General features: G+C 41.8%; 1 protein-coding gene across 2 annotated transcripts in view; it reads left to right on the forward strand.

Moving 5' to 3' along the window:
* The window catches only part of MED13 (mediator complex subunit 13), a 132,002-nt gene that overhangs the window by 3,495 nt on the left and 109,886 nt on the right, over nucleotides 1-18,621 (forward strand). The window lies entirely within an intron of this gene.

Here is an 18,621-nt window from a genome sequence, read left to right on the forward strand (position 1 = left end):
AACTGCTGAGTATAATTAAAACATCGATTGTTAAAATGTGAAAGTGAATGATAGCTGAGTAGTTTTTTCCACATTAACCATTTATTCTTTTATACCTTTGCTACGAAGTACCATGGTTTAGTGTCAGCAGTATGCAGGCTGCCGTACAAGAACATAGTGATGCTGTGCACGTCACAGTGTTCATGTGAGTTGTAAGTGTGTGTGCAGATGAAATGGGAGCAGATTGGTGAGGCGGAGCTAGGTGAAGTTTCATGCCAGTGGCATTTGAGGAAGGCTTTTAAAATAGTGGAGCTGTCTGAATTATCTGGGACAGGCCAGGGTCAGGAGCAGGCAAGTCTGGGTCTGATCCATGGTAGAAAACTGGATATTGAAGACTCTTAATGGCTGTTTCTGGAGATGAGGAGAGGGATGGGTGAAGATGAAGAACTAAGTGCCAAGTGCCAAATATGTACAAATAGGAAAGGCAAAAAATGGGTGTGATAGAAGAATTAGCAAGGAGAATGAGGAAGGTGCAGTACCCCAGAAGAGCTGAATCTGTGGTAGTCCAAATAAAGAGTCCAGTAGCACAACCTTTCAAGAGCCACAACTCTCTTTGTCATGTATCTGGCAAAGAAAGCTGTGGCTCTCGAAAGCTTATGCTACAGTAAAGTTGGTTAGTCTTAAAGGTGCTACTGGACTCTTTACTATTTTGCTACTACATACTAACACAGCTAACTCCTCTGGATCTGTGATAGTCCAAGAAACACTTAGATGCTAAATCTAGGAACATGATTTGTAGCTGATTCAGTCTCAACAGAATGATATAAAGTGGCCAGCGCTGATTTTAGTAGGGTCACATGCATAAAATTATTTCTGAAGCTTTGGCTATTTTTGTATCCTTCACCACTGCAAGGTGAAGGATACAAAAGCAGGAACAGTGGATTCTTTGAATCTAAACAAGTAATACTAAATTTAAGCTTGTGGATTTTTTTAATGTACTCCTAGTGTTCTGTTGATGTTATGCAGATGTTTCTAAGCAATTTAAGTAATAGTCATTCGGTTGTCTTCCTGTTGCACGATTGTTTCCTGTTTAGAACTAGTGCAGTGTAGTTGTTGAGAGTGTGAGCCAGGAAGTCCCTGCTTCAGGTGGTGACTCAGACATGAGTTTGCTAGATGGCCTTGTCAAGCTCTCCTTTCATTCAGTGCCTTCCCCTCTCAGTCTGCAATATAGGACAGACAGTACTGTCCTATCTTGCAAAGGTTATTCATTCTGGGCAAATGCTTGGGAAATAAGAGAACATAAGAGAAGCCATGTTGGATCAGGCCGAATGGCCCATCCATTCCAACACTTTAAAACAAATAATAATATAATGGCTGAGCTGTGATGGTTGTTTAACTTTGAGGATCAATTTATGCTGGCTGTAGATGGAAGTAGTTGCTAATTATGGAAGATGTTGCTTCAACCTCAGCTGTTCAGCACAGTTCAGACTGATTTAAGCACTTCTAGAACTCTTGAGGGTATGTAGCAGTGCCCTCAGAAGAATGCCATGTTCCATCCTTGTTTGCTGCTTCGATTGCACTCTCATTACGGAAGGCCTTTTGAAAAAGTGCGACGGAGTGAGATGAGCTTGATTTTAAATGAGTGCCTTCTTGCTTCTTCCCCTTGTTGTTTCAAATTTTTGATATGCCGCTTATGTGGATAGAAATGTGGCTAACAAGCCTGATAAACAAGTGTTGCGTCCATTGATTTCAATGGCATGGAGAAGCATGTGCTTAAACTTTCTGCACTTGAAGCCCAATGGGGCTTGAAAATGCTCAACATTGGTCAAATCCCTTTGAAACTAGAGTGGCATGTTCTGAAGGTGTAGTTGTGTTTGTTTATTGCAGCCCAAAATAACAAAGTCTTGTGCCTGAAAGGCTAATAACCATGTTGTTGAGAACTCCCTCTTCAGAGGCTTGAAATGTTACTCTTTAGTTGCCAGAAATGCATACATGCAAGGGGTGTTATGAGAGGCCAGAAGGCCCAACGATTATGTTAACACCTCCCCCCTTCCCCAGCAGAACAAACAAAAACAAGATCCAATCAAAAGAGTGCAAGATCTAATCACACCGGGAGTGGACTAGTTTCAGTAAAGTAGCAAAGCAAGATGAAGAGCAGGGCAATTCTTTTCTGTAGTCCTTCCCAGTCTGTATTGAGACCTAGCCTGATAGTACCACATCTGCATATAAATTTCAACTCAGCAACTTTATATTGGAAGTGCGAGCAACTCCCATCTACATTTTCAACTGGGATGTAGGATTGATTAGATCATCTTGAAGTGAGAGAAACCTTTAATTTTTTGTAAAAATCTTGTGTGAAATCTTGGTAATATTTACAACAGCTATGCAAGCTAGAATCAGTATTATAACAGTGAGCTTTGTGATACCTTAAAGATTAATATATTTGTCAGAAATGGCTATGGCTCACAAAACCAGAATATCATAAGACTGTTGTTTCGTCTGTGGCTGGTTTAGTGTGGTTATTATTTTGGTACTTCAGAAGGGTGAATATTTTATATTCCTAACAATACCACATGCTGTCCACATAAAATCAGTAATAAAATCTAAACAATATCATATACAATAATCCATCCCACTACCAAACATATTAAAAAAACTTTCCAACACTGAATTGAAAAAGGTCAAAGATTTGGTTTGGTTCTCTTGTGAAAGACTGGCAGGGAAGCAAACCTGTTTCTCAATTGCAGTGCCAACTTAATGAAAGCATTGCTCTAGCATTAGAAGATAGGACCAAGTAGCTAGTTAGAAGACCATAGCTGGATCCCAGGATTATGCAGGGCAAGATGGTCCTTAAGCATGGCATTGCTTAACTTGCTTTAATGGCAGAGGTGAGATTTGAACCAGGAACTTCACCACTCTGCCTTATTATCATCTCTTCTCTACGTTAGCTCTTTGTTTTCACAGTAAAGAGTGGAAGAAATTGCTATTGCAATAGTGCTTGTGGACTTGAAACAATTGCACCAGTTCTATTAGCATAATCTTACTGACTCTTCATATGTACAGCTATTCTATAGGAAGAAATCTCCTTGTATGCAACAGCAGAATATTATGTCTTGGAGAAGGCTTCACTTACTGGTATTACAGCAACAGATGTGTTTTGAAGTACTTGAGGTGTCAACACAAAGACATGGTTATCACCAGTAGTGGTAGGATTGGAAGGCATGTGCTAATGTCATTTAAGAACATACACTTGGGCATTCTAGCAGAACATCTATAGTTTCTTTATCTTGTACCGCAAGTTACTTCAGTTATGACTTGCACCTATGATCATCTTTAGAATTGAGCTGTAAGTTAGACAATAAAACTATTTTTTACCTTGGTGACTTCTGAGCAAAGGCCCACAGATATATTTTGATTCCTTTCCTTAGTGGAGCCAGTTCTGTATGATTGATGCTGTTTGTTTTTATAATGATGAATAGTTTATTGGAACAGTGGCTTTCAAGTTTTCTTATTATGGTGTCAGGCCAGCCTTGCAAATGAGTCTTGGGAAATGTGGGTGCTGGTTTGAGTTGTGTTAGCATTCTTTTCTGGAAAATATGTTCTGTTTGCGTTTTCCAAGACCGTCTGTCTGCCCTCCACTGTATATATTTTTGATATTTTGTCTGTGTTTCAGATACAGCCATCCAAGGACAGATGAAATATCTATCTTATCACTGTGTGTGTATTTCCTGGAGGGAGGGGAGGAGTATGAAGTGCCGGTTTCTGTTGGTTTTCCCATGCAGTCCATAACTCTGCAGACTTGTGGCTTTAATGACCTCGTTGGTGGTTACAAATATTGGACTTCCCCTTCCATTTAATATGATGCCTAGTTAAAAGCTGCTGTTGGCACAACTAAACTTAATGAGCTTCTTCATGGTTTCCTAGGTTTATTAACACATGCAGGAGTAGTTATGCAACCTTGTTTTTGAGGGAAGCAGCTGGACGGCATCTCATGAGATAAGAGTAGCTAGTTCGCTGCTCTCAGATTCCTGGCCAGCGATTGGTTTTCTTGGGGAGTTCCTTTGAGAAAGGAGAAAGAGGCTGGAGAGGGCCAGGACTACTTGTGGCCAATCCAATTCCCTCCAATCCCTTGCTGTCTTTGTGCCCACCCAGTTCTCAACCCAGAGGCAAAAATGTGGTCTGCCAGCACATTTTGGATGATCCTTTGGCAGTACGGGATTTGACTGCCGTTTTGCACAGACATTACAATGAGTAATGAACAATATTGCACACTACAGTTTAGCCCGAGTTCTACATTTTATATGCTTTATAAACCACAGCCAATTTCTTTACTAATTCTTAATTTACATATTGTGCCTTTTTAAAAAAAGTGTTCATTGACATATATCTCTGGTCCAGTTTTTATTTTGTCCTCTGTATCTATTGTGCCAAAATTCTCTACAGTTTGTCTGTCTGTGATCCACATTATCCTTTGAGGCAGTGTCATTTTTAAAATTCCTGTAGGCCTGAACTGCTCCTCTCTAGCTGAAAAGGATTGGTGGAAGCATAATATATTAGTGCTTGTCATTATGGAAGAGAGGAAAACTGACTTCAAGGAACATTCTTAGAAGGCTGTGCAATGACGGTGGCAAGCTGTCACTTCTGAAAAGGAGTCACAATCCATTTCCAGGCTGATTTTTACAGCTTGGGTTCTGGCTTTGCTTTGGAGCTTGAAACTGTGCTCTGTGGTTACAGCTTTGTGGTTGCAGTGGACTCTGACCCTCTCGTCTAGTCTCTGTTGGTTATAGCTTTTTAGTAATTGATTTCCAGGAGTTGCTTTCAAATTTAATGCCTTAAGAGAAGTCCTACAAAATTAATTCCAGAATAAGCTTTTGAGAGCCAGAGCTTACTTCATCAGGTGCTTGAAGCGTACATTTGTAGGAGCGTTACAAGCAACAGAAGGGCGGGAGTGGGGGAATGTTAGAGAGGCTGCTTTGAAACAATAGCCAATCAAAAAGACAGCAGTCCATTCAGAGTGTGTGAGGACGACTCTTTAATTGTTGAAGAGAACAACAGGCTTCTAATGTTGGATCTAAACAAGGAAGATGCAGCATGAAGCATGATAAGCAGAACTAATTAATGTCTGTGAAGGGCGGATCATGATGAGCTGGTGGCACCTATAGTGTGTGAGGAAACCCACGTCCTTGCTCAGCCCTGGGAGAGAGATAGGATTCATCCCGAGATTAACACAAATTCAGCACTTTGATGTTGAATTCTCCCTTTGAAGTTTTTTTAGGAGCACAGTAAGCATTAGATCATCATGTCTTGAAAGACTGAAATGTCTCCACATTGTCTTGTGAATATTGCAGTTTTCAGTGTCAGATTTGTCTCTGCTTATTCTTTTGCGTAGGGACTGTCCTATTTGCCCAATGTTGAGAGCAAAAGGACAGTAACACATGATGGTATATTTCACATTGGAGGATGAGCCCAAGATATCATTGCTGATGTTACGAGGTATTGTCATAGTAGTGTATATGGGAACAAAGATTCAGCTCTTAGTTCTTGGGTTTGGATTACTGTTGGTGGTTTGTTTTTCCTGGTGGGAGGAAAGGCTTACTGCATGGAAGAAAGGGTAGAAAGGGTGTATAGTCAAGGCTGTGGTTCTAAATTATTCCTTGTGAACTGAGGTTGTGTCCTGAAGTGCTTCCAACATTGCCTTGTGGCTGTGTGTAGCCAAAGATTAATCACAGTGGAGAACGTTGTCCGCTATTGCTGGTTGTCTCACTGAGGGACCTCTGGAAACCGGAACTCAGCTTTAAAAACACTGTATTAAAGGATTCTGCTTGAATCTAGAAATGCTCTTGGCTGCAAACGCAGAATGGGTGCAGCAGCATCCATTGTTCTTTTGGCCAGGGTTTTACAAACCAACACAGAACCAGCTATTGTTTTATCACGTCATGAGTATCCATATAGAGTTAAGTGTAGAATAGTGATTAGGGTATGCCTAGGGAGGCCCAGGTTAAAATCCACCACTTGACATGAAATTCACTGGATGACCTTGGGTCAATAACTTTCTCTCAGATTCATCTCCTTCACAGGGTTGTTGTGGAAGTAAAATGGTGGCAGGGAGAACCACGTATGTCACCCTTGTACCCTTCCTAGGTGGGATCCAAAGAACTGCCTGAAGAACTTCACTAGTGGAGCAGAACCTTCCCATATCTCCCCTTCCCCAGACACTGCTGCCTTCCTCTGAGTCCTCCAAAATGCTGCTTATGAGTGACTGGGAAGAGCACAGGGTGCAAAGTGAGGGTCTGCAGTGGGAAGGGGGAATCAATGTCCTTCTGCTGGTAGGAGTGCTTTATGTCAGTGGAAAAAGGCCTTTGGATTCAACTTCTTGCCTTTGTCTTGGCAGGGAATGCTTGAATGATTTTGCCAGCTGGCTGCCTTGGCTAGCTGCATCAAGTGTGGGATAGCGACTGCTTTTTTACCCAATAGAATGTGTCCCTTCTGCTTTGTCCCGCTGGCTTAAGGGGATTTCTTTCTAAGGCAGGGTGCTGGGTGAAGCATCTGGATGTCTGTCTCAGGCAGCCATTTGCCAGATGTAATATGAAAATTACCTCTTCAGCTGTGCAGCCAGCTCTTGACTGTGGTATTATTTTTATCTTATGACGGCCTCACAACAGTGGCACATGTCCCTAGTGACAATGGCAGCTCGATTATTGTAATCCCTCCCCTGCAAGGCTTAAAGTAGGACATCTCCATTGCTTGCAACTTGTTCGGAAAGCGACAGCACATCCCGATAGGCTCAGTGGTGATTGCGTCACACCTCTGTTCCTTAAGCGTTGCCAGCTTATAAATGGTGATAAAACTGCAAATTTGCATGCCCTTGTGTGATTTGTTGAAACCCTGGACTTTAGAAGTGGTTCCAGAGATGGGTTGTTGTTTTTTTTGAGTGGCTGATGAGCAAGGGAAAGGGGTGGAGGCTTGAACTAGGTGGCCGGTGATGGGCGAGGATGCAAGCGTAGTAGATAACTATCTTGAGCTCCCCAGAGCAGAAGCAGACTGTGCCTTTGGGATCATCATTGACTGATGGAGCATGTGCTTTGCATGCAGAAGATCCCAAGTTTAACTCACAGAATCTTCCCATTAATCATAGAAAGGGTCCAAAAGGCTGAGGAACTGCAGCTGCCAGCCAGAGAAGACTGCCTGCCCTATGCTGTGCTGGCCAGTGGCCTGGCCAGTGGTAAAATTCAGCTTCATATATTCAGGTGCTTGCAGGCCTTGAAGTTCCTTGGCTGGATGTGGGCAGAGCCCAGTGGGCACAGTCTTGCACAGATCCCGCTGGCTGGTGAACAATTGTGCAACATTACAAGTTGCCCAGCCAGCAGCATAGCCAACCACTGATTACTGTTGGGATCAATAAGGGGAAAAAAGTGAAATGCTTTGTACTGTCTGGAATACAAATTATACCTGAGGTAGGATGTTAAATGTTCCCTGTTATTACTGTTGCCTATAAGACACATAAGTCTGACCATTTATGAATGTTGGAATGGCATTGGTGGGAACCAGACTTCTGTGTGTCCTAAAGAGTTGCAAACATTTCTGTAGGTTTTGCAGTCAAGTACATTAAGGCTGGATGTGGCAAGTTTTCACGGCTTGGGCTTCCTGTAAAGGAAAGGGCTGTCTTGCTCTTGCCCCCTTGTGTTGCTTTAATAATTTGAATGCTTTGCTTTCTGAGCCCAAATAAAGTAGCATCTCATCTGTGGAAGACGAGTGTAGGAAAAGCTGGCGCAGAGCCAGCATTGGCTCCTTGGCTCATTTTCTTTCAAGTGACTAGTGCTGGTTTGAGCCCTCTTGCTCACAGTTTCCTAACTGTATGGGCCGCTCCTTGTCGGTCTGTCTGCTTGTTGCAGGGCAACATGTTAATTGGAGTCTGTGTTTGCTTCTTTCACCCCTTCGAATGTCTGTCTTTGTGTGTATGTTCCAGTGTACTTTCGCCTGTACTTTTTCTTTTGCCTCTCGGATCTTTTTGCCTGCTAAAGTTCAAGGTATCATGTTCTTTGGCAACCTGTATCGGCCTCGTGTAGAGACATGTTCTGTACAGCAGAACGATTCTTTTCAAAGCCTTGCTTTCAGTGCCTTTTGCGCAAGTGCTGTGCAGAATTTCTTTATTTGCGGTTTTTATCTTGCTACTTGATATACATAAAAGCTGGAAGGTTCTGTTGATGAAACCTTTCCCAGTCTTTGCTGTGCCAGCAACAACCTGTCCATGGTTCATATTTCTGCAGTGGGGTGGGGGTTGGAGAGCTAAAAATTGGTACAAGGTTGCAGATGTGGACTTTGCGCTCTTGACCTAGTAATCTTGTTGATTACTTAGCTGGAATGATAACGATTCTTTCTTTTGTACTGAGGTTCTCTTTCCTGAATGTTGATATCTAAGAATGGTGTAACTTACGAATTATCTGCATATTTGTAATGGAAAGCTTTTACTGGGGAAATGGTTTCATAAGGATTTGACCCCTCCCAATATAATTTTCTAGACAAAAACGAAACTTTTGTATTTACATGGAATACATAGGTCTGCAAAGAGACATTTTTGGGGCTTCACCAGTCTGAACTTGGGCATTTTCTGAATGCATTTACTTTTGGTGGGTAGGAATAAAATAGGATAATATAGCCTGCCCCATAAGAATCCGGTTAGATGAAATAGACTTGTATAAAAGTATATGTGGTTTTGCGTTCAAAGAAAGAAACAGTATCAGAATCTTAGTGTTTGTCTACCTGAAACTTTTAGGAGGTCAAGGGGCCTCCTGCATCACGCAAATCATACCTGGATTTTAAAAACTGCTTAAAACCAGACTTTGACTGTCATTTTTGTAATTAGGACATGAAAGTTGCCACGCTAGATGTATTTGAATACTTGATGGTGTTATAACAAGCAGTAATGTGAGTGCCCCGTGAAATTTTCAATTGGAACATTTTCCCATTTCCAATTTAAATAATTATTTAAATGATAACAAAAGAAGGCAAAGACAACCCCGTACAAGCTCAGACTGTGTACAAGTGTTGAAGTTTGCCCATGCTCCTCACGTAGCCCATCTAACATGATTTATTTGCAGCACAACATCCCTAACAACTACAGATATATTTATATATGTGGGGCGGAAAATTCTGTATTTGGAAAATTTTCTGCTGCACATCACTGATAAGATTAGGTTCTGTGCTGTTTTGAAGCCAGTTGGCACCACCACCTCCTGTCTTCATGAGTGAGGCTTGAGGCTTGATCCTCTCAGTTGTGAGACTGAAGTGCTCTTCATAACTATTGCTGCAGCTGTAAATACTCCACGTCTAACTCAGTTCCTTTCCAGCAGTTTTTCAAACTGCCTTTAGTAGCAAACGCCTGGTTGCTGCAATATTAATATTGCAGAGTAGCTTCCATTGGAACAGTGCCTCATATATAGGCTCATTCTTTGCTGTGGGAGGATAGCCTCTGAATAGTCAGCATGGAGAGAATTTGAGAAACACCCCCTCCTTCACATGCAGTAAAAATATTTGTTAAATGTTAAATATTTCCAAATAGACTTTCTGTGGCTCAAGACTCACTGCTGCACAGATGTTCTTTATGCCATGTGACTTGGTTAATAATTACCATTTTCCACAATCAACAAATGCCATTCTTGTATCATTTCTTTAATTAAAAGCCTCTTTCAGTTATTAGCTTCAGAAAGTTTAACACTGTTTTGTCAGATAAATTAATTGCAATGGGTCTACATCCTAAAATTACTGTATATTCATTCCCTTTAGGACATGATTATTATCAGTGCTGTTGAAAGAGAAACTGTAAACCTTGGGCTGCAGTACAGAAATACTTGCTCCGTGGTCTCCTAACCATGGTTAGGCAGTTGGAAACGTCTAGCAGGCTTATGCTCTCCTCCCCCCTTGCCCACCCTCTTGCAGATTTCCTTCTCCCTTTTCATTAAAAAAAAGCCACGGTGCAGCATTATTTCTGCATTTCTGTTTTTGCTAACCATGTCCAGTTTCCAGTAGCACCTATAAGACTAACAATATTTCTGGTAGGGTATGAGCTTTTGTGAGTCACAGCTCACTTCTTCAGATACCAGGTATCTACCTACCACAAATTTTGTTAGTCTTGTAGGTGCTACTGGACTCTTGCTCTTTTCTACTGCTACAGACAGACAAACATGGCTACCCATCTTGATCTATGTCAAGTTTCAAACCATAGTTTCTGATGAGAGAAGAGGGCTTACAAACTGTAGGTTGAATTAACTATGGTGAGTGAGAGTGACTGTGCAGACCTACTACTGAACTGCTTGGTTCTAAAAGGGTGTGTGTGTGTGGGTGGTGAGGAGGGGAGAGGGAGGGTTCTTGATTTGCTGTCCTGCAAGTAATCCATTTTGCATTTTCACAAGGTCTATGTTATACATAGAGACTGCTGACTAGTAATTTTACACTGGAACAGCTGATTCCTTTATCACTTTTTAAAACACTGGTGTGGTGTAGTGGTTAGAGTGTCTCACTTAGACTCGGATTCAAATCTCCCTTCAACCATGAAGTTAAACAGGTGTCCTTGGGGCAGCCTAACGTCTCAGTTGTTGCGAGGCTAAAATGGAGGTGAAGGGACTGTAAAACACTACCCTGTCTTCTTCTGAGGAAGGGCGAGATAAAATGTGACTGACAGAAACTTGAGACTCCTTTTGGAAGGATGGCTTGATTAGTGAAGAGCCTGGCTGGATTCATACCAAATTCTTGAGTTAGAATCGAAGAAGAGCTTCCAGCTGTGTAAGTGTTGGGAAGCTAGTAGGCTTAAATGTCTTTAGAGATGTTTATGTGGTAATGTAGAATAGGAAAGTTAGAGTACAAAGTACAGTTTGGATTTTGCAGGCTTTAGTGTGTATGTTTGCTGTTGCTAAAAACACTTGAACTGCTTCTACAGTCAGTGTTGGAGCCTATTGAAAACTTATAGATGCAGAGGAGTTAGCCGTGTTAGTCTGTGGTAGCAAAATCAAAAAGAGTCCAGTAGCACCTTTAAGACTAACCAATTTTATTGTAGCATAAGCTTTCGAGAATCAAGTTCTCTTCGTCAGATGCCTGATACATGCATCTGGTATTTGACCAGTTTGTATCATGCATCTGACGAAGAGAACTTGATTCTCGAAAGCTTATGCTACAATAAAATTGGTTAGTCTTAAAGGTGCTACTGGACTCTTTTTGATATTGAAAACTTAGCGCACTTTCGTCCTCTCTTTTTAAATGCTTTGATTTATTACTCCTTGCTGGCTTAAGTCATGTAATCACAATTTTGATGCTCTTTTGAGGGTAACAAAAAATGGAAGAAATTGCTTTTAATTCTTGGAAATTGTTTTCACATGCTACTACTGTATTTGCTACCATAAAGCCATTCAAACACTTGGAGCCCAAGATTTAACTGAGATGAGGTTAACCAGTGACTGTGTACGTCTGTGTTTAAGAAAACAAAGACACTGATGAGTTTAGTGTTAAATTTAATATAGCTTTAATTTCTTTAAAGTGTAGCAAGATATTCCAATGAAGCAGACATCATAGAACTATGGTAACTTTGTAGATATTTAAAAGGCAGATTTCCTTTTTTACTATCTTTGTTTTGTTTTCTGTAACCAGAAAAACAGATAGACCACCACTTTTCTTACTTTAGAATGCATAAGAAACGCTGATCTGTATTTCAAGATGTGTATTTAGTACACGCTTGTTCAGTAGTTATATTCAGACAAACTCCGGCTGCCTGTAATATACAAGTACAGGCTGGTGGATTAACTAGAGGTGTGCTCACCCACTCCTCCCTGGTTTTAATTAGTTTATTCCAGGTTTAGAGTTCTGATTTGTTCTTGGGGAAAGCTAACTTTAGTTACTTTGTAACCACAGTTAATCTCTAGGTGGGATTCCCTGTGGAAGGAGGGAGGAATGCGAGTCTGTTAAGGAGACAGATTCAGCACATAGTGATTTGATGTTGGTTAAGGGACATCTGAATGCAGCCTTAATTCTCCTTGTGAATCTGTTGCACACAACAAAACATGTCCCCTTTGTGTTTGACACTACACAGAAGTTCTTGGAAGAGAGCACGAAAAGGGTTTCCTGAAGGGAGAAAGTGATGAAGCGTTGAAACTTTGATGGCCTCTGCTTTAAGTTCATAGTGGGAAAGGTGATTGACAGAGAAAGTTGTGAAAAGTTAGATTGCAGCCTGGTTGTAATGTGTAAAAACTGGTTGAAGAAAGACACAACTTTATTTTAATGGGCTAGGACATGCTGTATTGGGGGTGCGGAGATATTGCTAAAGATGTTACGTAGCCTTACAGCAACCCTAAGGAAAGTCATTTGATTGGACAAAGCCGGAAATAGGTGCCAGCATCATGTTTCTAGGCAGGCTATCAGGTGCCTGGGATTTTTCCAGGAACCAATCCTTACAGATAGGTCAGTACTAGTATTGCACACTTAGTAGACAAAATTGAGTTTTGGCTTACAGTTCATTGAAGAAAGTGTTCAGGCAGTCTCCATGTGGCTTTGCAAGGTAAAGTAAGGACACTTGAGAGGTGAAGTCTTACATTCATGTAATCCTGGGTGGGCCTAGCATATCTGAACACTATAGTTTCTGCATATTTGTGAAGGCCATGGCAGAAAAATCAGGGGAAAATGTGTTTGTGTTTGTCCCCCCCCCCATCGATTTATAGGGTTTTCCCCCCAAGTGCCCTTTATGCAGCAAGTTTCACTGCTGCAAATTCTCATGTATAGCCAGTTTTCTTCTGATTCAGCAGAAAAACCTGATTGTTCAGTGCCAATTGACTGGAATACTGAAGCAGGTGTTGGTGTGCTGCAGGGATATCTGTCTGTGCAGGCAACTGTGCGCTTCAAGTAGCTGCTTTTAAATATTCCCCCAAACACTGTCCTTTCCCTTAGTCTTTGCCCTGTACCAAGCTTAGACTTCTCACTTCTTGGATTGGAGCCATGTCAACAGGTCCATGTTGAGTTCAGAACCCGATAAGCTGCTGCTAAACAAACAGTGCAGGCAGTGAGCATGAATTCACATTCTGTTCTTTTTTTGATAGCAAAGTTTAATTCATTGGGATTTCCCCCCTCCCATCCTTACATTTATTGAGACATTGATGAAATGCCTGCCCTTTATAATGGATCTGGTCGGAGGTGCAGACTTTGGGGGCCACAAGCCTGTGCGTTCACTTAACAAGTTCTTGTCAGGTATAGTAGTAGCGAAGCGTGTTTTATCTGCCCTGCAATGATGCCCTCAAGAAGCAAACTTTATTGCTTTTGAGTAGGAGCAAACCACAGTAATGATCTTTTTAGGAAAATAAAATCACCTTTGGACTACCAAATGGGGGAAAGAGGGCTAGAAATATTTTAATTTAAAAAACTTTAATTAAAGATACATTTAGGAGCACCACCTGAGTACGGGCTAAATTTTTTTCCCTATCACCCAGGAGCATTCATGGCCCTTCCCTCCTTCATTTTATCCTCAGTAGTGAAGCCTTGTAATGTAGGTTAAACGATGAGAGTGATTGGCGGGAAGTCACCTAGTGAAGTTGATGGCCAAGTGCGGATTTGGACCCAGCTGTCCAGTGCTAACCATTATACCACGCTCATTCTCTGGCGGAGAGGGTGGGTTCCCTGGTTTTTGCCTCTGATTTATTCTAGTGTCTAGTTCTCTTGAATCGGAGTCCAGAGAGTGTTAATTGGATTAAGATGATATTCCCATCACTGTGTGATGAGATCCATGTCTCCTGGCTGCTAAGTGTTTTTGATGCACCAGCATTTTCTGTTGTACTGGGATCTACTCAACATCAGCTATCTGTTTGTGGTGAACTGTCATCAGTATCTGTTGAGAGATTCTCATACTGTCCTCCTGAAGCCAAAGGAAATGGCTAGATCCTTTCCGGTTTTGGCTAAGATAGAATAATAGTATTGGCTGGCAAGTTATCACATTGTTAGCTGCTTTCCAAGTCCTTGGTACCAGTGACTTTCCAGCTGTCTCTTGTCCCAATAAAAATATCATCATCTGATTTAGAGGTGAAAAGTTTGTAGGCTTTGCATTCTCCTGCAGTTCCTTGTACCTGTGAGTGATCCATGTTGCATTTTATGTGATTCCTTTCCCCTTCCTTTTGTGTCTCTTATCCCATTTCTTAAATACCTTGTCTTTGTAACCTTGCAGATAAGAGGTTTGTGTTTATTTGTAATTAGTGTACGTTGCCTTGTTTTTAAGACACTTCAATATTGTTGTTACAATTACAACATCAGTACTGTTTATATCATAATTTTACACCCCACAGCTGTTAACCCTCATGAGCTCATTAGGTGGCTTACTGCAATGCTAAAAAGATCAAAATAAATAAAAGATCAAAACAATAAAAATAGGTCTCCAAATAAATTAAACTCCAATAAAATTCAGTAGTGCCAGCCATTTCTAAAAGAACAGAACCGTGTAAAAAAAAATGAAAGAACAACAAAATACCCCTACCATAATAATACTTGGATCCAGTTGTTTTCACTTTTAAAGAGCAACTTTCAAGCTTCTCAGCTTGCCCTTTTCCTCTGGATATGTCTTTTGGGAAAGGAATCCTGTTTTCTGTAATAGCTGCTTGCTTGACTTTGATGGGAAATTAGTGCAAAAACACAAATCTTACAGAAACCTAAAATGCTTGAGTTTTTTAAAATGCTGTCTTGCAAGGCATCATTTAGTTTGTTAAACTAAACTAATCCTACCCCAGGGTGTAGGATTAAGGAAATACAGAGAGATGGGTATAACATAGGCTGTATTTTTTTTAAAAAAATTGTGGTTTCCAAAGAATGATGTAAAAGGAATAGCCATGAGGTGGTTGCTGTTTGCCTTAGAAGGAAGAAGTGGTCCATGGGTTGACCCTGTAGCTTAATCCTCACCCTTGTTTTCAACCTGGGGGTGCAAGTGACTACCCATACTAGCAGTGGATAGGTTGATAACGAAATGCCTGAGCCTCATAGGAGGGTCTCTGGGGAACCACCCTGCTGACCCCCACATCATCTTCTCTGCCTAATGCCATTGCTCCATTGCAAGTGGAGCCTGGCAACCCTTCATCTCCATACCGGAATCCTTCAGCTTGCTTGGCTCCCAGAAAACTCAACAGGCCAGTCTAAACGTCACCCAGCAAGTCATTGTGAATCGGGAACAATAGTCCATGATAATCCATATGACATGGTGACCGCTATACTGCATTTTTGCCAGCCCCTAAATCACACCCTGAACTCGTGCACCCAGAAGCTTCTAGAGAAAATGTACCTTGACCAGTGCCTACCCTATTAGAAATGGGCAGGAAAACCAGCTAGTTAACCACCCTCTTAGTTAGAGTAAGGTCGAGCAAGACACACACAGACAGAGATTACCAGACAGGTAAATGAGATGGCAGCATTTCTATAAAAATCCACTTCTGCTTCAAGAACTCCTGCAAGGTGGTGGGCTTATTGGCTAAGAGCTGGAATATCCTGTACTAAAAGTCGAGCTTGACCTGCGGGTTAATGAGCCCGGTGCAGCAACTTGTAATTTTAGCTGTGCCTGTTAGCCTGTAATGGTCTGTTGCAGGGTCCTGCAGTTGTATGTTGTGTGGGGATCCCTTAAACGTGAAGTAATCTAAGTAGTGGCAGAGCCGTGTCCTGTAGTTTATTATCTGTTCTAGAAAGAAACTGAACTTCTCAAGGGTAGGCAGGCAACGGACCCCTTCAGCACAGCCCTATCAAGAAATTGGAACCCATGGTGAAATCCACAGAGTGGAGACTGGAAGTAACCAGAATGCCCATTGGGCATTGTATGTTGTCAGTGTGGTGATTATGCACATCTTGACTAGCTGTACTACCTGGTGAAAATAAACAGGTTTAATATCAATGTTTAATATGGTCAAAGACCAGACAGGTAACAACATACAATCTAATTAAAACATACAGTCAAGGTAAATAGTACTACTAAAAATCTATCCATCTAATAAACATTGAATTTCCAGGGTTCAAATTCTTAAATATTTAAGACTTTAAAATTAATAAAATAATTGTGGTTGTTGGGGGTTTTCCGGGCTGTATTGCCGTGGTCTTGGCATTGTAGTTCCTGACGTTTCGCCAGCAGCTGTGGCTGGCATCTTCAGAGGTGTAGCACCAAAAGACAGAGATCTCTCAGTGTCACAGTGTGGAAAAGATGTAGGTCATTTGTATCTACTCAGGAGGGGTGGGGTTGAGCTGAGTCATTCTGTAAGAGTTTCCCAGGGTGTGGAATGCTAATGGCGGGAGGCTTCACTGTATCCTGAGGTTCTTTTGCATATGGACTGGTGCTTGATGTGCTAATCTTCTCTGCAGGGCTATTGTCGGGTGTGGAGTGTTTTGTTGGCCTGGTGTTTTTCAGAACTGGAGCCCATGCTCTGTTCATTCTTAAGGTTTCTTCTTTCCTGTTGAAGTTTTGCTTATGCTTGTGAATTTCAATGGCTTCCCTGTGCAGTCTGACAAAGTAGTTGGAAGTGTTGTCCAGTATTTTGGTGTCCTGGAATAAGATACTGTGCCCTGTTTGAGTTAGGCTATGTTCAGCCACTGCTGATTTTTCAGGCTGTCCAAGTCTGCAGTGTCTTTCATGTTCTTTTATTCTTGTCTGGATGCTACGCTTTGTGGTCCCGATGTAAACTTGTCCACAGCTGCAGGGTATACGGTATACTCCTGCAGAGGTGAGGGGGTCTCTGCTGTCTTTTGCTGATCGTAGCATCTGTTGTATTTTTCGGGTGGGTCTGAATACTGCTTGAAGGTTATGCTTTTCCATAAGCTTTCCCATCTGATCAGTAATTCCTTTGATATATGGCAAAAACACTTTTCCTGTAGGTGACTGTTTTTCCTTGGTTGTTTGATTCATCCTGGGTTTGATTGCTCTTCGGATTTCATTTCTGGAGTAGCCATTTGCCTGAAGTGCGTGGTTTAGATAATTAATTTCCTCATTGAGAAAGCGCGGCTCACATATCCGTCTTGCACGATCCACTAATGTTTTCATTATGCCTCTTTTCTGTCGGGGGTGGTGATTGGAGTTTTTGTGTAAGTACCGATCAGTGTGAGTTGGTTTCCTGTAGACTTTGTGACCTAACTGAAAGTTTGCTTTGCGGATGACCAAGGTATCCAGGAATGAGAGTTTTCCCTCACTTTCTTTCTCCATTGTGAATTGTATGTTCAGGTGGATGTTGTTGAGATGATTCAAAAACTCCCTCAATTCTTCCTCCCCATGGCTCCAAATGATGAATGTATCATCCACAAACCGGAACCATACACTGGGTTTGTGGGGTGCTGATTCTAGAGCTGTTTTTTCAAAATGTTCCATGTAGAAGTTTGCTATAACTGGGCTGAGTGGGCTCCCCATGGCCACCCCATCCATCTGTTCATAGAATTCGTTGTCCCATTGGAAGTAACTGGTTGTCAGACAATGATGGAATAAGGCTGTTACATCTTCTGGGAAAATCTGATTAATCAGTGCAATAGTGTCTTTTACTGGAACCTTGGTAAACAGGGATACAACATCAAAACTGACAAGTATGTCTTGTGGATTGAGTTTCAGAGAACTGATTTTGTTGATGAAATCTGCTGAATTCCGGGCAATACAGCCCGGAAAACCCCCAACAACCATCGTTCTCCGGCCGTGAAAGCCTTCGACAATACATCGAACACCTCTACGGGGAGGAAACATTCCAACAGACCCGAAGATTGGAAACACTTCGGAACAAGAAAGCACATCTACTCTGTTCTTTGACCTTTCTTCTACGCTGCAGGGACACAAGAACCATTCCATCTTTTCTCACAACTAAAAGAATCTTCAAAACCACACAGGCGAACCGCATTTATGACCGTCTAGAACAGGCCCTCTTACGTGAGAGAATCCACACTACCCGCAGAGAACTTGCTGCCACAGACAAGGAGCTATTTTGCTTGCATATCAACACCAGCCATAAAATGAGAAGTCAGGATTGGGACAAGGTCGATAATCTCACCTACAGGAAGATGGAACAAGTGTTTACCAACCACACATCCAGACAGAAGCAGAAGTTTAACAAACTACAGGAAAAAAGACAGACAAGCCCAATGCTCAACAATGCACGCATTGTCATCAATCTGACAGACCGTCAACTCTCACCAGAAGAAACCTCCATCTTGGCAAAGGGAGGAAACTTTGCAGTCACCCCCACCAGAATTCCTGTGGAAGACATCATTGCAAATGTAGAAGCTGCCATCCGTCATCTACCTGAAGAGGAAGCTGAGGAAATAAGAGGAGAGACAGCCAGGATTCTACGAAAGGCAAAGCTTCCCACCAGCAATATAACACGCAAGGAGAGAAATGCCATCAAGACCCTCAATGCAGATCCAGACATCATCATTCTACCAGCTGATAAAGGCAATGCTACAGTGATCATGAAAACGGAGGAATACAAAAAGAAGATTAAGGAACTCCTGGACCCCTCCACCTACAAAAAACTAAAACGAGATCCCACTTGCAAAATCACCAGGCTAACAAATGCGTTGATCAAGAATTCCTCACTACATCCCGACACGCACAGAAAACTATGCAAGACTGAAGCACAGCCACCTAGACTATATGGACTCCCCAAAATACATAAAGAT

This window comes from Eublepharis macularius, chromosome 17 (assembly GCF_028583425.1).
Source record: "Eublepharis macularius isolate TG4126 chromosome 17, MPM_Emac_v1.0, whole genome shotgun sequence".
NCBI classification, from domain to species: Eukaryota; Metazoa; Chordata; class Lepidosauria; order Squamata; family Eublepharidae; genus Eublepharis; species Eublepharis macularius.